The sequence below is a fragment of the Vigna umbellata genome, chromosome 2 (genome assembly GCF_029865625.1).
Source record: "Vigna umbellata cultivar VRB3 chromosome 2, Vumbellata_1.0, whole genome shotgun sequence".
Lineage (NCBI taxonomy): Eukaryota > Viridiplantae > Streptophyta > Magnoliopsida > Fabales > Fabaceae > Vigna > Vigna umbellata.
In genome coordinates, this window is record NC_142166.1 from 27,221,559 (window position 1) to 27,238,532 (window position 16,974).

General features: G+C 39.2%; 1 pseudogene; it reads right to left on the reverse strand.

Annotated features, from left to right (window-relative positions):
* Nucleotides 1–6,192: 6,192 nt before the first annotated feature.
* Nucleotides 6,193–7,700, reverse strand: LOC148203715 (uncharacterized; annotated as a pseudogene).
* Nucleotides 7,701–16,974: the final 9,274 nt, after the last annotated feature.

A 16,974-nucleotide genomic window follows, 5' to 3' on the forward strand; every position in this document is an offset into this window, starting at 1 on the left:
CACTTCCTCAACTTCCTCAACTTCCTCCACTTACCCCACTTCCTCCACTTCGTCAACTTCGTCCACTTCGTCAACTTTGTCAACTTCGTACACTTTGTCAACTTTGTCAACTTCGTCAACTTCGTCCACTTCCTCCACTTCCTCCACTACGCCGACTTCGTCAACTTTGACCACTTTCTCCACTTCCTCCCTTCCTGCATTTCCTCCACTTCCTCCACTTCTTCTTCATCTTCGTCCACATCGTCCACTTTTTGCACTTCCTCCACTTCCTCTACTTCCTCCACTTTCTCTTATTCCTCCACTTCCTTCACTTCCTCCACTTCGTCAACTTCCTCCACTTCCTTCCCTTCCTCCACTTTCGCCACTTTCTCCACTTCCTCCACTTCCTCCACTCTCTCCACTTCCTCCACTTACTCCACTTCGCCAATTTCGTCCACTTCCTCCACTTCGTACACTACATCAACTTCATCAACATCATCAATGTCGTCAACGTCGTCAGCTTCGTCCACTTCGTCAACTTCGTCTACTTCTTTCACTTCCTCGACTACGCCAACTTCGTCAACTTCGTCCACTTCCTCCCCTTCCTCCACTTCCTCTACTTCTTCTACTTCCTCCACTTCCTCCACTTCTTCTTCCACTTCGTGCACATCGTCCACTTCCTCCACATCGTCCACTTCCTCCACTTCCTTTACTTACCCCACTTCGTCAACTTATTCCACTTCGTCAACTTGGTCCACTTCTTCTACTTCGTCCACTTCGTCCACTTTGTCTAGTTCGTCCACTTCGTCAACTTCGTCAACTTCGTCCTGTTCCTCAACATCGTCCACTTCATCAACGCCGTCAACTTCGTGCACTACGTCCAGTACCTCCACTTCCTCTACTTCTTCTTCCACTTCCTCCACTTCCTCCATGATGGAATCCTCCTTGACGTAGTCCTCCTTTTGTATTTTTACTTTTCCTAGCTTAGCTCTTAAGGAGTATGGGTTACTATAAATACCCAACTCCTCTATTGTATTAGCACTTTTGAGCTTAATGAGAATTTGATTTTCTGAACTTCAGAAATAATTCTCTCTTGAAAGTCACATGCTAGAGAGTCCAAAGACTCCCTCTAGCCACCTTCCTTGCACACTGCCTTCATTCTCATTTTTCTTGAATTCCACTGTGCTCCATTTATTTCTCTCGTTTCCTCGCTACCATTCTTCGCTGCTACCTCACATCAGCACTCCAAACTGCCTACACCTTCAGCAGCCACGCGTCCTCTTTCGTATCCTCATCAGCACACCACTCTTCACTTATTTTTCATTCACGTTTGTCTCTCGAGAGTGTTCTTCATCATCACCAACCATTTTTCATCACAGATCCATTTCTTTGCCTTAGTAAGTCTCAGATTCACCAGTTTCTTCATCTTTATTCCACTGTCACCAAATCATCTGCACTTTTGGTTAGGGTTTCTTTATCTTTCATCATTTTCTTTAGATTTAGCCGATTAAAACCATTCTTCTACCGTTTAAACACCTTTAATCGATTTGATCTTCATTATCCACCATTCAATCTTCGTTTTGAACCGATTCATCGGTTCAGTTTGATGTTCTTCACCTTTCTAGGGTTCCTCCGGTCCAGATTAGGGTTCTTCGTGTTCATTCTCAGATTTACTTCGTTCTCTTCCGATTTCTCTCTTGATCTAGAGTGTCCTATCAATTCCGCTGCGTCATCTCTCTGGAGGAAGCTTCGAGGAGTCCGCGTCGCGTCTTCGGTCTCTCCTCGGGCGTTCGTCCATCAAGTGGTATTCAGAGCAAGGTCGAACACGCTTCGAAGGTAAGTATCTCGGTTCGTCTCTATTCTGAGTTAAGTGTTTTGCGTCTCTGTTTCGATTCTACTGTTCTTGCGTTTGATTCGCGTCTTTGTCTTTGTTTCTAGTTATGTCTTGATTCGTTCATTGTTTCTGTTTTGAGTTTTGTTTCATTTGATTCAGTGTTGCTTTTTGTTTTGTCTCGCGTCTTTGATTCAAATCGTGTTGATCTGTTTAGCTTATGCGTTGTTCATCATTTCTTTTACTGTCTTGTTTTGAGTTTTATATTCTGATTAGGTGCATCTGTGCATTTTTCTGTGTTGAGTTAGTGTTCATCATTTTAAATCGGTGCATTCTATTTTGAGTCAATTTTCTTTTGAAATCCAAGTTCAGTTTTGTCTAAAAGTCATGTGCATTGGTTGAAACTGATGTAGTTTTTTGAATGTCCTAAAACTGATTTCAGTTGTGCATTTGATTGTCAAATTGTGTTTGAGCCTTGGTATAAAGTCTATCACACCGCAAAAGCAATGAAACATTTAAATGAATGAGCTGGTTGATAGATATCCATTGGCCAGTCCAATTGATTCTTTAAAGTTGAAAATTGTTTTAGTCAAGATTCTTTTGATAAATTCATTTCTGGATTTTGAGCTGCTGTTAAAAAACAAGTGCATACTGCAAAGATCAATGAAAGGCATAGCCTAGATTAGTAGCACTTGTGAACACAGTTTAACCTTGTTGCAGCAGTTGGCCGATCTGCATTATCTTTGTTTGAGTCCATTTATGTTTTAAATTTGTTTGGCATTTAGATCATGGCTGAACATCTTTCATCTATTTCATAGTGTTTTGTTCAACTTTTGTTTGCTGTTTTTGAGTCCTGTGACTTGTTCACATGTTATTTCAACATCTGAGTCAATTCTTTGTTGGTTGAGTTGCTTATTTTGAGTGAATTGGTAGCTGAACAATTGCAATTTTTGAAAGACTTTGTTTCTGCATCTTTAAATTGTTTAAACCAGTTTTAATTCATGCTCTAAAATTGTTGATGCAAAAGTATTATGAGTTCTAGCTGCCATACATATTTACACTCTTGAGACCACCAAGTTTTGACCATTTTCCTTCACAAGTTGCTGCATAATTTTTGTGTGCTAAATTCTGATTTCTGGAATCTTGTATCTGGACTGTAGCAACAGGCTTGACCATAAAAAAAAAATAAATAAAAAAAAAATAAAAAAATTGAGAACAATCAATAAAAATAGTCATTGAACAGTTTTAAAAACCAATTAGGTCAGTGCAGTCTAGTGTGTGTAAATTTTTGAAATACCAAAATCAGAAATTGTTGATAGAAACTGGATTTCTCTTAAACATTTCAGCAGCTTCTTGTTTGGTTTTATTTGCTTTTAAAATCTTTTCTAGAGCTATTGTTAGGTTCAGTTTGTTGTGCTTACTTTGATCAAAAGCTTTGTTCTTGCTTGTCATTGTTGAATGTTCTGGTTTTGTCTCAATGCAAGTGTAAAATCTGATCTGCTTTTCATAATTGAGCTTTTGTTTGCTTTTGTAATCTGGTCTAGTGTTGATCTTGAGTCAGTTTCTCTGTTGTGCTGTCAATTCCTTTGCTTTAGTGGCTGTCCTGTTCTGTTCTACCTCTCTGTCCATTACTTTGATCTTTGCCTAGCCATTTCTTTATTATTTGAGAAGCTTTTTCACTCTGGATTTCTGGAATTTGAAAGGAGGTTTGTGTGCTTGGTAGCATCTTAGGTGGTGGTGGTCTAAAAGACTCTCAAGTCTTGAACTGCCAAGGGAGAATCTCCCTTCCAAACCTTTCCATTTTGAGTGCTTTAAGCTTTTAAAAAGAAGCCTGAGTGTTGTGAGTTTTGTAAGGCTGATTTGGCCTAATTCCTTGGCACTTTGAAATAGAGAATTCATTGTTAATCTAACTGTTTTGTGATTGTTCATTGTGCAGGAAAAGAAATTGGATCAATTAGATTGGATCAGTTGTGGTTTGCTTAAACTGACATTGCATTCATTTTGGATTATAAACTGCTTGCTGAAATCATTGAGATATTATATGTCTGAATGTGATTACTGATTTCATGGTTTGCTTACAATTGTTGAAATCTGTTGGATACTTATTAGCACCATCATTCTTTCGTTGTTGAGATCAATTTTTCCAAATGCATATAGAAAATATTTTCCTGGTATTAATCACATGCAGATTTCAGTTTTGTTCAGATTGATTGATTGAATACCTTGCATGCCACCTAGTTAGTTGTTCATGAACTGATTTATGCATGAATTGATTTGCTTGGAGTAATTAGGCTTGTGCATGAACTTGTTTTAACTGCCAAAGCATCATTCCATTTGAAGAAGTGACTAAAGCACTTAATTTCCAATTCTGACGTTGTGGTTGAACTAAGCACATAATTCTTTTTACCCATTGGATTGATCAAAATTTAAATTAGAATTGACTGGTTGTTTAAATCAGTTTAGTTCAGCTTTGAATTACACCCATTGCATCTGGTTTAATATCCATGTCCTTGTGTATTTTGCTGGAGTTGGTGTAATTTCTGTGAGCAGATCTAAACCGAATCAGTGCAGGGAGAAAGTGAAGAATGAATCTGCTGATTAGTTGAGCACAAGGAAGAAAATACAACAAAGTCCACACCTCCTCTCGGTTAACCTCCTTCGAGGTTTCGTCCATCATCTATCATTTTAGCTTAAAATAAAATTGATGTCACATTTCTCTTGAAGTCCCAAAAGGTTATCCAAAATTTCCCTACAATTAATAATGAAAATAATTAGCTCAAATAATTCAAATTAATTAAAATAAGAATTTTTGGTCAAATTAAGCACAATTAGCAAAAACAGAAAAATACCGGACATTTAAGCACAATTCGCTGATTAATTCTAGCACACTAAACTAAGTGAAGTGAAGAAAATATTGACTCATCAAAATAGACCACACTTAGTCTTTTGCACTCCTGGGCAAAATCAAGACGCAGATCAAGGAATAGTTCAAAGGACATCAGGGAAGTGACACAAACTCAACACACAGAAAACAAACATTAACTAGGACAAGAACAGAATTACACAGTTCTCAAGGAATTTGGACAAAGAAAAAGAAGTAGACAATATCCAACACAGAATCAATCAGAGAAAGCAGATACTCATGAAATCATCCAAGCAATTCAAGACATGGCAAAATGATTAATCAGCCCAAGAGGTGATTCAAAAGTAACAAAACCTCACATATGCACTATCAGTGTTTCTCTCAAGTGTATAAGGTAAAGAATTTCAACTCAATGCACTCAAGAAAGCAAACAACAACAAACTTGGCAAGCCTCTAATATCAACACTCAAAACATATGCATGTTCAAATCAAAAGGTCTTTAATGGATGTAATGGGGCCAAGGACAAGGGAGGATAAATATGGATGAGAAGCTACAAACAAAAAGAAATAGAGGAGCAATGGGGAACAAGTGTAAACACAGTCAAATCACACCCAAAACCTCTAATTCAATCCTCTTCTTGACTCCATTATTCACAATTTTTTTTTCTGTTTTCTCTGTTTTTTTTTCATCTTGTCTCTCTTTTCTTTTCTCACTCTTTAGGACATAACTGTAACGGACAAGATACAAAACATATTTACAAACACAAAAACAAGAAGAGGAACTAACTAGCCAACTCATCAAAATCCCCAAGGAGACCACACTTGTTCCCAAAACACTTCCAAAGCTCCAAAATTCCCTAAGGTTAAGGTAATCATGGTTTTTCACTTAGGGCTAGTGTGTGAGCTTCAAAACAAAGAAATGAGGAAAGTATAGGCTCAAAAGGGGTTATCAAAGGATCAAAACAAGGTAAGCTTATTTGGCTAGAGAGGCTCAAAAACAAAGCTGCCTTTATCACTTCCAAACATGCATATCAATCAAGAATTATCAACAAGAGTCAAGCCAAGGCATATGCGCAAGCAATCAAGAGACATATCACACACAAGAAAGAACATAAAGTGGCTCAAATCTCACACAGGGTAATTGTCACAATCAATTCAACCTCTCAAACATCATAATCATCTTCCAAAGCAAAGAAAAGCAAGGGATTTCAAACCAATAAGTATCAATCAAGTGAAGTGAAAGACAAGTCTACAACTTAAACAAAATCCATAAATTATGAGAAACATGCAAAACTGTACACAAGACACAACAAAAACAACCTAAAAAAGAAAAAATTTAACCAAGAAAACAAAAACTAACGAAGAAAAATAAAAATCTCCCCCAATAGACCACACTTAAACTACACAGTGTCCTCAATGTGTCATAAGTATAAGATCAGAAATCAGAACAGTGAACAGATCATGGACAAGTGCAATAAAAGTAGGGAAAGGGGAGAAGGGAAAAAGAAACCTCCCTTGGTCATGGTGGCAGTTGCCAATTTTGGACTTGTAAGGAGATGTCTTCCACCATTGGATCCAGCAAGGAAGTTTTGAGGAAGAGTTGCTTCATCCTCCAGATTTGATCTAGCAAGGAAATGTCTTCCATAGCTGGATCTAAGCAGCAAAGATTGTTGATGAGCGGGTTCAGCAGGTGCCTATTGATCTTCGAACTGTCGTGTATGCTAGCACCTTTGTTTTCCACTCTGGGTGTTTGTTGATCAAATTTATGTGTACCTCCTGCAACATGGTTAGTGCAATGTGGCTCTACAGAAATTACATGCAGGGGTATGACACCCAATCCCAGTGTAACAGGCTGGACCTCAGATACATCCTCAGAACATGAATCAATTTTAAAATTACAAGCAATATCAATAACAGACTTAGATTCATGTTCACTGCATAGAGAATAAACATTGGGATGTGATATCAAAAAGTGATTCTCATCATGCACAGAGGGAGAATTAAAAACATGCTCAGCAACAATATGATTATCAGTAACATACCTATCAATAGCATAATCATTAAAAGCATAATCATCAACAACATAGTCAAAATTAGGTATGTTTACCTCCACTTCCTTGAAGATTGGTAGAGTGTGGGAAAATGAAGGTGGTCTACCTGGTTCAAAATTACTGCTTATTTCTGCCTGCTCCTCAAAATATTCATCTGGATTTATCTTCTCAATCGCAAGAGTAGGGACATCTGAAGATGGGAGAGTAGGTGGCACAATGAGCGCAAGACTCTGGTTCCCATCTCCTAAGTCAATGACACTAACATCATCTGGAATCTGAACAGTCTGAAATGGTAACTCTGAATCTTGAGACTGTTCCTCAGTGAGTTGAGTGGCCATTTACCCTATCTGATCAGTCAAACTCTGAATGTCAGCTTGTGTTTCCTGCTGAAACTCCATGTTCGCTTGCTTGAACTGAAGATTTTGCATGGTCATCTGCTCCAATAACTCCTTCAATGTAAGCTCAGAAGTAGAAGGCTGAGGAGCTATTTCGGTAGGCTGATAAGACTGTAGCTGCTGTAGCTCCTGGACTAGTGGAGGCATATAAGTATTCTGGAGTGGTGGTTCTTGATATTGATGTTGTGGACTACTATGTCATCCCAGGTTAGGATCATTCCATCCAGGATCGTTGTTGTGACCATACTGCAGAGGGAAGACTTTGTTTAGAAACTGATGCTCAAGATCTTCCCAAATGGTGAAGGATCCTGGAGGTAGACAATAACATCAATCCTTCGCTGCTCCTTGTAATGAGTGTGAAAATGCTCTTACGAAAATGTGATCATCCGGGACATCTGGAGGTTTCATTGCGGAGCAAATGAGATAGAACTTCTCCAAATGTTTATGTGGGCATTCACCTGCAAAACCATGAACTCAGGCAGCAAATTTATCAGTCCAGTGTTGAAAACACAACGAACATCCTCCTCATCAAGTGGAACCGGCTGCCAAGGAGCACTCTCAAAAGTCGGAGGATGAGCCATATTGTTCCCAGCATAAAAATCAGCAGAATATGAATTACAATCAGAGTAACATGCAGAAGGAGAATCATAATCCGAGGCACTGGCAGAACAAGCAGTATTCAAAAAATCAAAATAGGTAGACATGGAAAAAGAAAAAAGGAAGGTAGAAAAGAAATCCTAAAAATTACAAAACAAACAAAACGCAACACAATTAAAGATGCGACACGCACACACAATAATGCACACACAAAACAGAAGTGGACGAAGTTGACGAACTGGACGATGTTGAGGAAGTGGACAAAGTAGACAAAGTGGGCGAAGTGGAGGAAGTAGAGGAAGTGGACGAAGTTGAAAAAGTGGACGAAGTGGACGTAGTGGATGAAGTTGACGACGTTGAAGAAGTTGACGTAGTGGACGAATTTGACGAAGTGAACGAAGTCGACGAAGTCGACGAAGTGGACGAATTTGACGAAGTGGAAGAAGTGGAGTAAGAAGTTGAGGAAGTGGACGAAGTGGAAGAAGAAGTGGAGGAAGTGGAGGAAGTGGAGTGATGGACGAACGCCCGAGAAGCTGACGACCGAAGTTGTGCGAACTCGATTCGGACTCCTCGAAGCTTCTCCGACGAGTGAATACGCAGCGGAATGGAATAGGAAACTCGAGATTGAAGGGGAAAACGGAGACCGGACACTGGAAAACCTATGATCTAGGGTTTAATCGGTGGAAACACTAATCGGACACGAAGAAACCCTAAAATGGAAATAGACTCGATTTGGATCGATTAAACGGTGATAAATGGAGATTGAATGGTGGAAAAGGTTTAGATCGAAAGGAAGGAGTGTTCAATCGGTGGAAAATGGAAATGAACAGAGGAAAATAGGTATAATCGGTGGAAAGTAACTTACAACCGGTGAAAATGGAGGAGGAAGGCAGATCTGTGGTTGGAGAATGGTTGGAGCCGAGGAAGAGAGCTCTCGAGAGCGAGTGAGATGCGAAGAAGAAGGAGAATATGGAATGTGCGTGTTTGATGTGCGTGAAGAAAGAAGTGAGAGGCGCGGTCTGAACGTGGCTGACGCGTTGGAGTGGTAACGTATTGGCAGCTGACGCGTGCCAGATGTGGCAGTGGAGGAGAGGAAGCGTGAAGGATGAGAAACACCGTGAAAATGGAAAATGAAAGTGAGAGAGGTGCTTGGAAGGTGGCTAGAGGGAGTCTTTGGACTCTCTAGCCTGACTTTCAAGAGAGAATAGTTTCTATTTCAGAAAGTCTAATTCTCATTAATCTCAAAAGTGACAATACAATAAAGGAATTGGGTATTTATAGTAACCCATGCTCCTTAAGAGCTCAGCTAGGAAAAGTAAAAATACAAAAGGAGGAATACGTCAAGGAGGATTCCATCATGCCCTCCCTCTTAAGAAAAGATTTGTCCTCAAATCTGACAATTGCCTTATGAAGAAACTCCACACAATCTTTGGGAGCATGGCCATCTTGGGGTGGCCTTATTCTTTTAGAGCTAGTTTTCTTCCTCCTGGATCAAACACGAATCTGCAATACACATCAAATATATTTTCGGTTAATATCAATCCAAGAAAGAATTTTTCTTTAAAAACAAGAGAATAAGAACTTCTAATACTTTGATTAGTAATCTTTAAAAATTTTAGAAGTCCAAATTCAATTTTATCTTGAGTTAATTGTTTTCTTAAAGATAACACTAACTCAAGATTTGAATTGTCATATTTTGAAAATGTTTTCATGACAATTGTTTTGAAAGAGAAGTCAAAAATTGAAAAGTAATCAATTACTGGAAGAGATGTAATGATTTGGAAACCTTCCCTTTTAGGTTCCCCAGTCTTTGAAAGAATAGGATTTGTCATCAGTAACAATTTCTCCTTTTCTTTCTTTTCTCTTTCTTGCCTTTCTCTCTTTTCTTCTTTTCTCTCTTCTTCTCTTCTTAATTCCTCTCTTCTTCTCTCTTCTCTTTTCTCTATTTGTTCTCTCTCTCTCTCTCTTCTCTTCTTTCCTTTCTTCCTTTTCTTTTCTCTCAATCTCTCTTTCTCTTTTCTTATCCTTGATCTCCTTAAGTCTTGCCCCAAATTCTAATTCTCTACGAAGAAACCCATGATCATTTAAACTCTCAAGAAATAATTTTCCATCATCAATGCAATCCCTAATTAGTTCTAGGTTTCTTTTAATGCTTGAAGGCAAAAACTTTCTTCTCATGCAAGCTTTTAAATCATGCCAATCACGTATGGAGGACTTTCTACCTTTCCTAACATGATATTGTCTTTTATTCCACCAGTCACTTGCATGCTCTTCTAACTTAGAGAGATATATACTAAGAACATAATATTCACTCTCTTCACAAAACCAAGGATTTATTTTATCAATTTCTTTTTCCCAAGCTAGATATGTTAATGCACCTATGTCTTTACCAAAGGATGGAAGATTCCTAGCTTGTTTAAACATTTCATCAACTTTATCTAACCTAGAAGACCTATATGAACCATAAGAAAACATCTTTGTTTATAAAAGTTTTCTTAATCTAAAGGGTTCAAAACTTTCACTTAGACAAGTCCCAGGTAAGAGAGGTGAGCTAAAGAGCTGCTTAAGTACCAAGTCTTGCCTTGCCAGAAATGTCTTAGGTTACTAACTAATTACCCCTTAAACTAAAATCACCTTTAGAAACAAAGTACAAAACTCAAACAATTAAGCACAAATAAAAGACTAGACTCTCGGACTCTAATGTGATAAGGCTTAGAGTTTAATCCCTTTTAGCCTAAATCACCCCTAAACGTGAAACACAAAATCAAACAAACACAACACTTAAGAATCCAGCGGACTCTAATGACCCCTACGAGAAACACAAATCAAATCACACATTAAAGTCTACCCCTATGGTGAAGCTTGTAGCTTTGGCTAACAAGACACATTCACCTGTCTAGCTATGCTAAAAATAAAAGCAAATAAAGTTGCCAAGAGTTTGAAAGAGCACCAAGGACTCTTCCAAAGAACTTGGACTTTATAAAAGGCCCTTTTACACAACAAAAATGAAACTAACAGTAGGCTAACACAAGCCTATTACAAACAATTTGAACAAATCAAATACAAAAACAAACTATGCTACGGTCCTGGTCCACTTCTCCATTTTGCACAAAATCTTCAAGAGTCTAAATATTCCTTTCAACTCTCAGCCTAAACTTGTCCAATCCTGTAACATAAATGAATCAAAGCTGCTGTCACTTACACCCTTAGTAAAACTAGTTTGCAAAAGAATATACAGGGCAGTAAGAACTTCCCTTTCTCATGGCTGCACAATCTTTCTAAACTTTCAATTAAAATTCTGCGGCTGCTCAATTAAAATTGTACATAAATTGAATTCCAATGAAAGCAAATCTGCACAGATAATTCACACTAAATCAGCAGATCATGCAATCCAACAATGAACAATTTAAGTCCAAAACAGTTTAAACAGTCAGAAGCAATTAAACTAAATAATTCCCTTTAGTTCAAAGCTTCCACATTAAGTGCTTAGGTTGCTATTTTCTCAGTAAATTTCTGCTCAAGCTAAACTCTCAAGTATCAGCTCTGCACACATTAAAATCAAACCAGATTCCAATTCAGCAAATCACAACATCCAACAAATTGCAAGCTATAACACAAACAGTTTAAACAAATAGAAGCAATATAGCTAAGCAACTTCCCTGATTAATGCTATTTCTAGTTGTTGTTATCTTGAGTTATTGTTATCTTTAAGAAAACAATTAACTCAAGATAAAATTGAATTTGGACTTCTAAAATTTTTAAAAATTACTAATCAAAGTATTAGAAGTTCTTATTCTCTTGTTTTTAAAGAAAAATTCTTTCTCGGATTGATATTAACCGAAGATATATTTGATGTGTATTGCAGATTCGTGTTTGATCCAGGAGGAAGAAAATTAGATCTAAAAGAATAAGGCCACTCCAAGATGGCCATGCTCCCAAAGATTGTGTGGAGCTTCTTCATAAGGCGATTGGCAGATTTGAGGACAAATCTTTTCTTAAGAGGGAGGGCATGATGGAATCCTCCTTGACGTAGTCCTCCTTTTGTATTTTTACTTTTCCTAGCTTAGCTCTTAAGGAGTATGGGTTACTATAAATACTCAACTCCTCTATTGTATTAGCACTTTTGAGCTTAATGAGAATTTGATTTTCTGAACTTCAGAAATAATTCTCTCTTGAAAGTCACATGCTAGAGAGTCCAAAGACTCCCTCTAGCCACCTTCCTTGCACACTGCCTTCATTCTCATTTTTCTTGAATTCCACTGTGCTCCATTTATTTCTCTCGTTTCCTCGCTACCATTCTTCGCTGCTACCTCACATCAGCACTCCAAACTGCCTACACCTTCAGCAGCCACGCGTCCTCTTTCGTATCCTCATCAGCACACCACTCTTCACTTATTTTTCATTCACGTTTGTCTCTCGAGAGTGTTCTTCATCATCACCAACCATTTTTCATCACAGATCCATTTCTTTGCCTTAGTAAGTCTCAGATTCACCAGTTTCTTCATCTTTATTCCACTGTCACCAAATCATCTGCACTTTTGGTTAGGGTTTCTTTATCTTTCATCATTTTCTTTAGATTTAGCCGATTAAAACCATTCTTCTACCGTTTAAACACCTTTAATCGATTTGATCTTCATTATCCACCATTCAATCTTCGTTTTGAACCGATTCATCGGTTCAGTTTGATGTTCTTCACCTTTCTAGGGTTCCTCCGGTCCAGATTAGGGTTCTTCGTGTTCATTCTCAGATTTACTTCGTTCTCTTCCGATTTCTCTCTTGATCTAGAGTGTCCTATCAATTCCGCTGCGTCATCTCTCTGGAGGAAGCTTCGAGGAGTCCGCGTCGCGTCTTCGGTCTCTCCTCGGGCGTTCGTCCATCAATAGAGGTGTGAATTTCATTTTTTTTAAGGGAACTTGAATAGGAGCAGGTGTTGTCACGTGATGGGCTGGAATTGGAGAAGCATATTGGCTTTTCTTTGTGCACAAAAATGCGTTCCAGTAGAAGCACCAAATAGGGGTGACATCCAGCAAAAAGAAATTGGTGTCATGGTCCAACAAGCACCTCATGTGCTGAATTGGTGCAACAGCCCACACGGAAGAGAGCACGACCCACAAAGCAAAGAGGCCTTCACACGTCCAACAGAGCAGCAACATGTGGTGGCAACAAAAGAAGCTGTCTAGCAAAGAAGTGTTGATCCACTTGGGGCTGAATGAAAGCAAGCAGGTGGCAAAAAGTAGAAGCGGTCCAACACACGTTCAGAGCTCTCGATCCAACACCCAATGGAGGGGCCCACGTTGAAGGAAGTGGAGCTCACGATTTTCTTATCTTTTTGGAGGATATTATTTTCTTTCTTTGAAAAGCAAACGGCCAGCAGTAAAAAGAACCAGCAGGAGTTTTTGAAGAAAGTGCAGCACGGTTGCATATCTCTTTTCAATTAGTTGTTTTCATTTAGCTTGGGGGAGAAGTGGCACGCACGGACAGCAAGTAGCAGTGTTGTCCAACAAAAAGAGCTCTCGGTCACGGCTGGTTGGAGATGGGCTTGATTGAAAAGGAAGACGGGGTGCGCTGTCCAGTAAGGCCCACCACGGTCCAAGAGAAAGGGGCCTTCATTTTGGTGTGCATGGAGAGGAAGGGTGCTACGTCCAGCAGCACACGACCCATGAGCAAAGAGGAGGCAGCAGCGTTGATTCATTTGGAGGGGGTGCACACGGGATCCTGATGGACAAATTTATGAACACCAAAATGTGATGTCACAAACTTGTTTTTCAATCGGCAAGTGTGACCGAATCGTTCAAGTAATAAACTTGGTAAGACCAAGTATCGTTCTTCCCAAAGGACTCACGGCCTAGTTTAGTTATGTGGTTTCTTGATTAGCTAAGACTTAATGACGAAATATTTGGATTTTATATGCAAAAGACGAAAATTAAATATGTATGCATGAAGTTTTGATCAATGGCAAAAAACAAAAGATAAACACTTTCAATGAAATATATGTATGAATATGTTGTTGGGGTTCAATTTCATCTTATCCACTCTCATATATTTTAGGAATTCAACATTCAAATCATCATTGTTAATGCCACTCTCTAAAGTACCTTTCAAGAAGGCTTCTCCCTAATCACGAGTTCATACAATTCCTAGCATTCCTAATGATCAGTTCATAAGTATAGGAGCTTAACGACAACCAATATCATATTGGGAGAAATTCCCCGGATCTAGACTTCCCCGTACGCGCCCGTATCGACAAAACCAATAATCATGCATCGAATGAGTTAAACAATGCAAGCATTACGCAAAGAGGAAAAACCCTAACTAATGATGAAAGAAAGCATAGATCTTAATTAAAAAGATGTAAAAACAGATTCCATATATGAGAGCTTCAAAAGATTACATTGATTCCCCAACAAACGTACAAAGTTTAGTTCACCATATTCATGGTGAACCTAGATGAATTACAATGAAAGAATGAAAGATAAAACCCTAAAAAGGTGAAGAGGAAGCCTCAGCATCCAAGATCCTCCTTCAAAGGGGTGGAAGAGAGAGTGTTTGCTTCGTTCCAGCCAAAGATACCTAACCCTAGGAAACCCTAAAGCTTATATAGTATTCGTAAATTACAGAAAATTAGGTCCAAGCCCATTAAAGTGCCGCTCAGCGGTAAAATACCGCTCAGCGGTAAGTGCGTGTCACGTTTCTTCCCCTCAGCGGCCATTTTGCCCCTCAGCGGTCCTCCCGTGAGCTCCTGAGTGCCGCTCAGCGGTAAACTGCCGCTGAGCGGTGACTTCGGCTTCTCCTTTTGCACTTTTTGATGTCTTTTCTGATTCCATATCTCTCCTTCTTCACTTCTTTCACCAAATTCACCTTAAAACCTGCACAAAAACACTGAAATCAAGCATAAACCTGTCCAGCTCTTATTTCTGAAAATATGAAGAAAAGCATGATTTCAAGCTAGTTTCTAAGTATAAAGATTGCTTTTAATATCAATTTTAAGCATGAAAGTAACAGTTTTTCAACTGTTATCAGATCCCAGCAGAGGCAGCAGCACACAGCTCACGGACAACCCAACTATCTTCACGCGGTCCAGCATCCCACACTGGTGGCATCCAACAATTGTGAATACATGGGCCAGCAAGGCTTGGTCCAGCATCCAGCCAGGGGCTTCACTGGGTGGAGAAAAGCAAGGGCTCCAGCAGCAAAAAGTAGGATGGTTGTTGAATAGAGAGCAGTGAGCAGCCGCCACCTCGATGGGAGTTTTTCTTTGAACATTTTTCAATTTGTAGACATGTGTAGCATGCTGTTACGGGATTGTGGGTGAAAAAGTTTCACTTTAATTTGGAGGGAAGCACACAGTCACGGTTGGAATGGAGTGTGACATTGCTTGATAGGCAGAGGCGTTAGTTGATTTTGGGAGATTCAAATGCATTTTAATTGCACAAGGGTGTAGCTGTCACGTCCAAGGGAGTAGCCCAAAGAAACTTTGATTCAATCCTTTTACTATTCAAGTGTTTTTTTTTTGCACGGTTGGCATGATGAATTACATTTAATATTTAGCTTTAGATACATTTTCTTTTTCTTAGGGACAAAACGGTGATTACCTAGATGTTTATTTTTTTTATTAAAAGAAAACGTTGATTCAGTGGAGGGGCACATGGTTTGCATCAGGAAGGTTTCTTTAGTCTTTTTCTTTATTCACTCAGAATGTTTTATATTATATACATTGAAATGCATTTAGCTTGGAAGTAGCTTGCTCATTTTATTTCAGCTTACTGTTCACGCATTTCTTTTAGTACTTCTTTCGTATAAATGTGCATTCCATTTCATTCCCGCTACGATGGGACACGTTGAAGGATAGAAAGTTTTATTTTTTTTTTAGTTAGTCATTGAATGAAGACGGTGCAGAGGTGGGCAATTTTTATTTGGGAAAAGTGAAGTACGTTGGAGGAGATGTGGTGTCACGGCTTAGTATGGAGAAAGTGGTGTGTTGTCACATATGGAGGGTTTTAATTTCTTAGGATGATGACTTTTTTTAGAGGCATGGTAGTACACTGTGCTTGATTATTGAATGTGTCGTCCATAATTAGAGAAAGCGTTTTCAATCAAGAGCACATACTCTCCTTTGCATTTTTCTTTTAGAAAAACATTTTCTTTGAATTGTCTTTTATTCTGCTTTAGCTCTAAAAAGGTCTATTTACATTGTGTTGATGTTTGAATCGGTGGTGATTTTTATTTTACAATTTCCAAGCTTTATTCCAATGTGCATTTACTTTGTTAGCTCAACATTGCCTTTTAATAGCTTCAATTGTGTTTGGGTATTTATCTACTGCAGTGATCAGTTTAATGCTTTGTTCATGCATTTTAATGCTTTCAATCATGTTCGGTCGTGTTTAATCCCCAGTTTTAATTTAGTTCGTTTCTAATCACAAAAACACTTTCAAACCCCCCCCCACTACGTGTTTGACCTAACTCTCGAACCACATTTGGTCCTTGAGAGACGACCTAGGAGTCACTTCCTAGCATTATACTACATTCTTTAATTCACATCAAATTTGATGGGCTGCGACAGCCCGCATCACTCCACTTCCTCCACTTCCCTTAGTACCTCCACTTCTTCCACTTCCTCCACTTCGTCCACTTCGTCTACTTCCTCCAATTCCTCCACTTTGTCCACGTCTTCTTCCACTTCGTCCACATCGTCTGCTTCCTCCACTTCCTCCACTTCCTCCAATTCCTCTACTTCCTCCACTTCCTCCACTTACCCCACTGTCTCCACTTCGTCAACTTCGTCCACTTCGTCAACTTCCTCCACTTCGTCAACTTCCTCCACTTCTTCCACTTCCTCCACTTCTTCTACTTCCTCCACTACCTCCAATTCCCCCACTTCCTCCACTTCCTCCACTTCGTCAACTTCGTTCACTTCGTCAAATTCCTCCACTTCGTCCACTTCTTCTTCCACTTCTTCCACTTCATCCACTTCGTCCACTTCCACTACTTCGTCCACTTTGTCCACTTCGTCAACTTCCTCCACTTCGTCAATGTCGTCAACTTGATCCACTACGTCCAGTACCTCCATTTCCTCCAATTCTTCTTCCACTTTGTCCACATCGTCCACTTCCTCCACTTCCTTCACTTCCTCCAATTCCTCCACTTTCTCCACTTACCCCACTTCGTCAACTTCCTCCACTTCGTCCACTTGCTCCAGTACCTCCACTTCTTCTTCCACTTCGTCCACTTCATCCACTTACTCCACTTCGTCAAATTCGT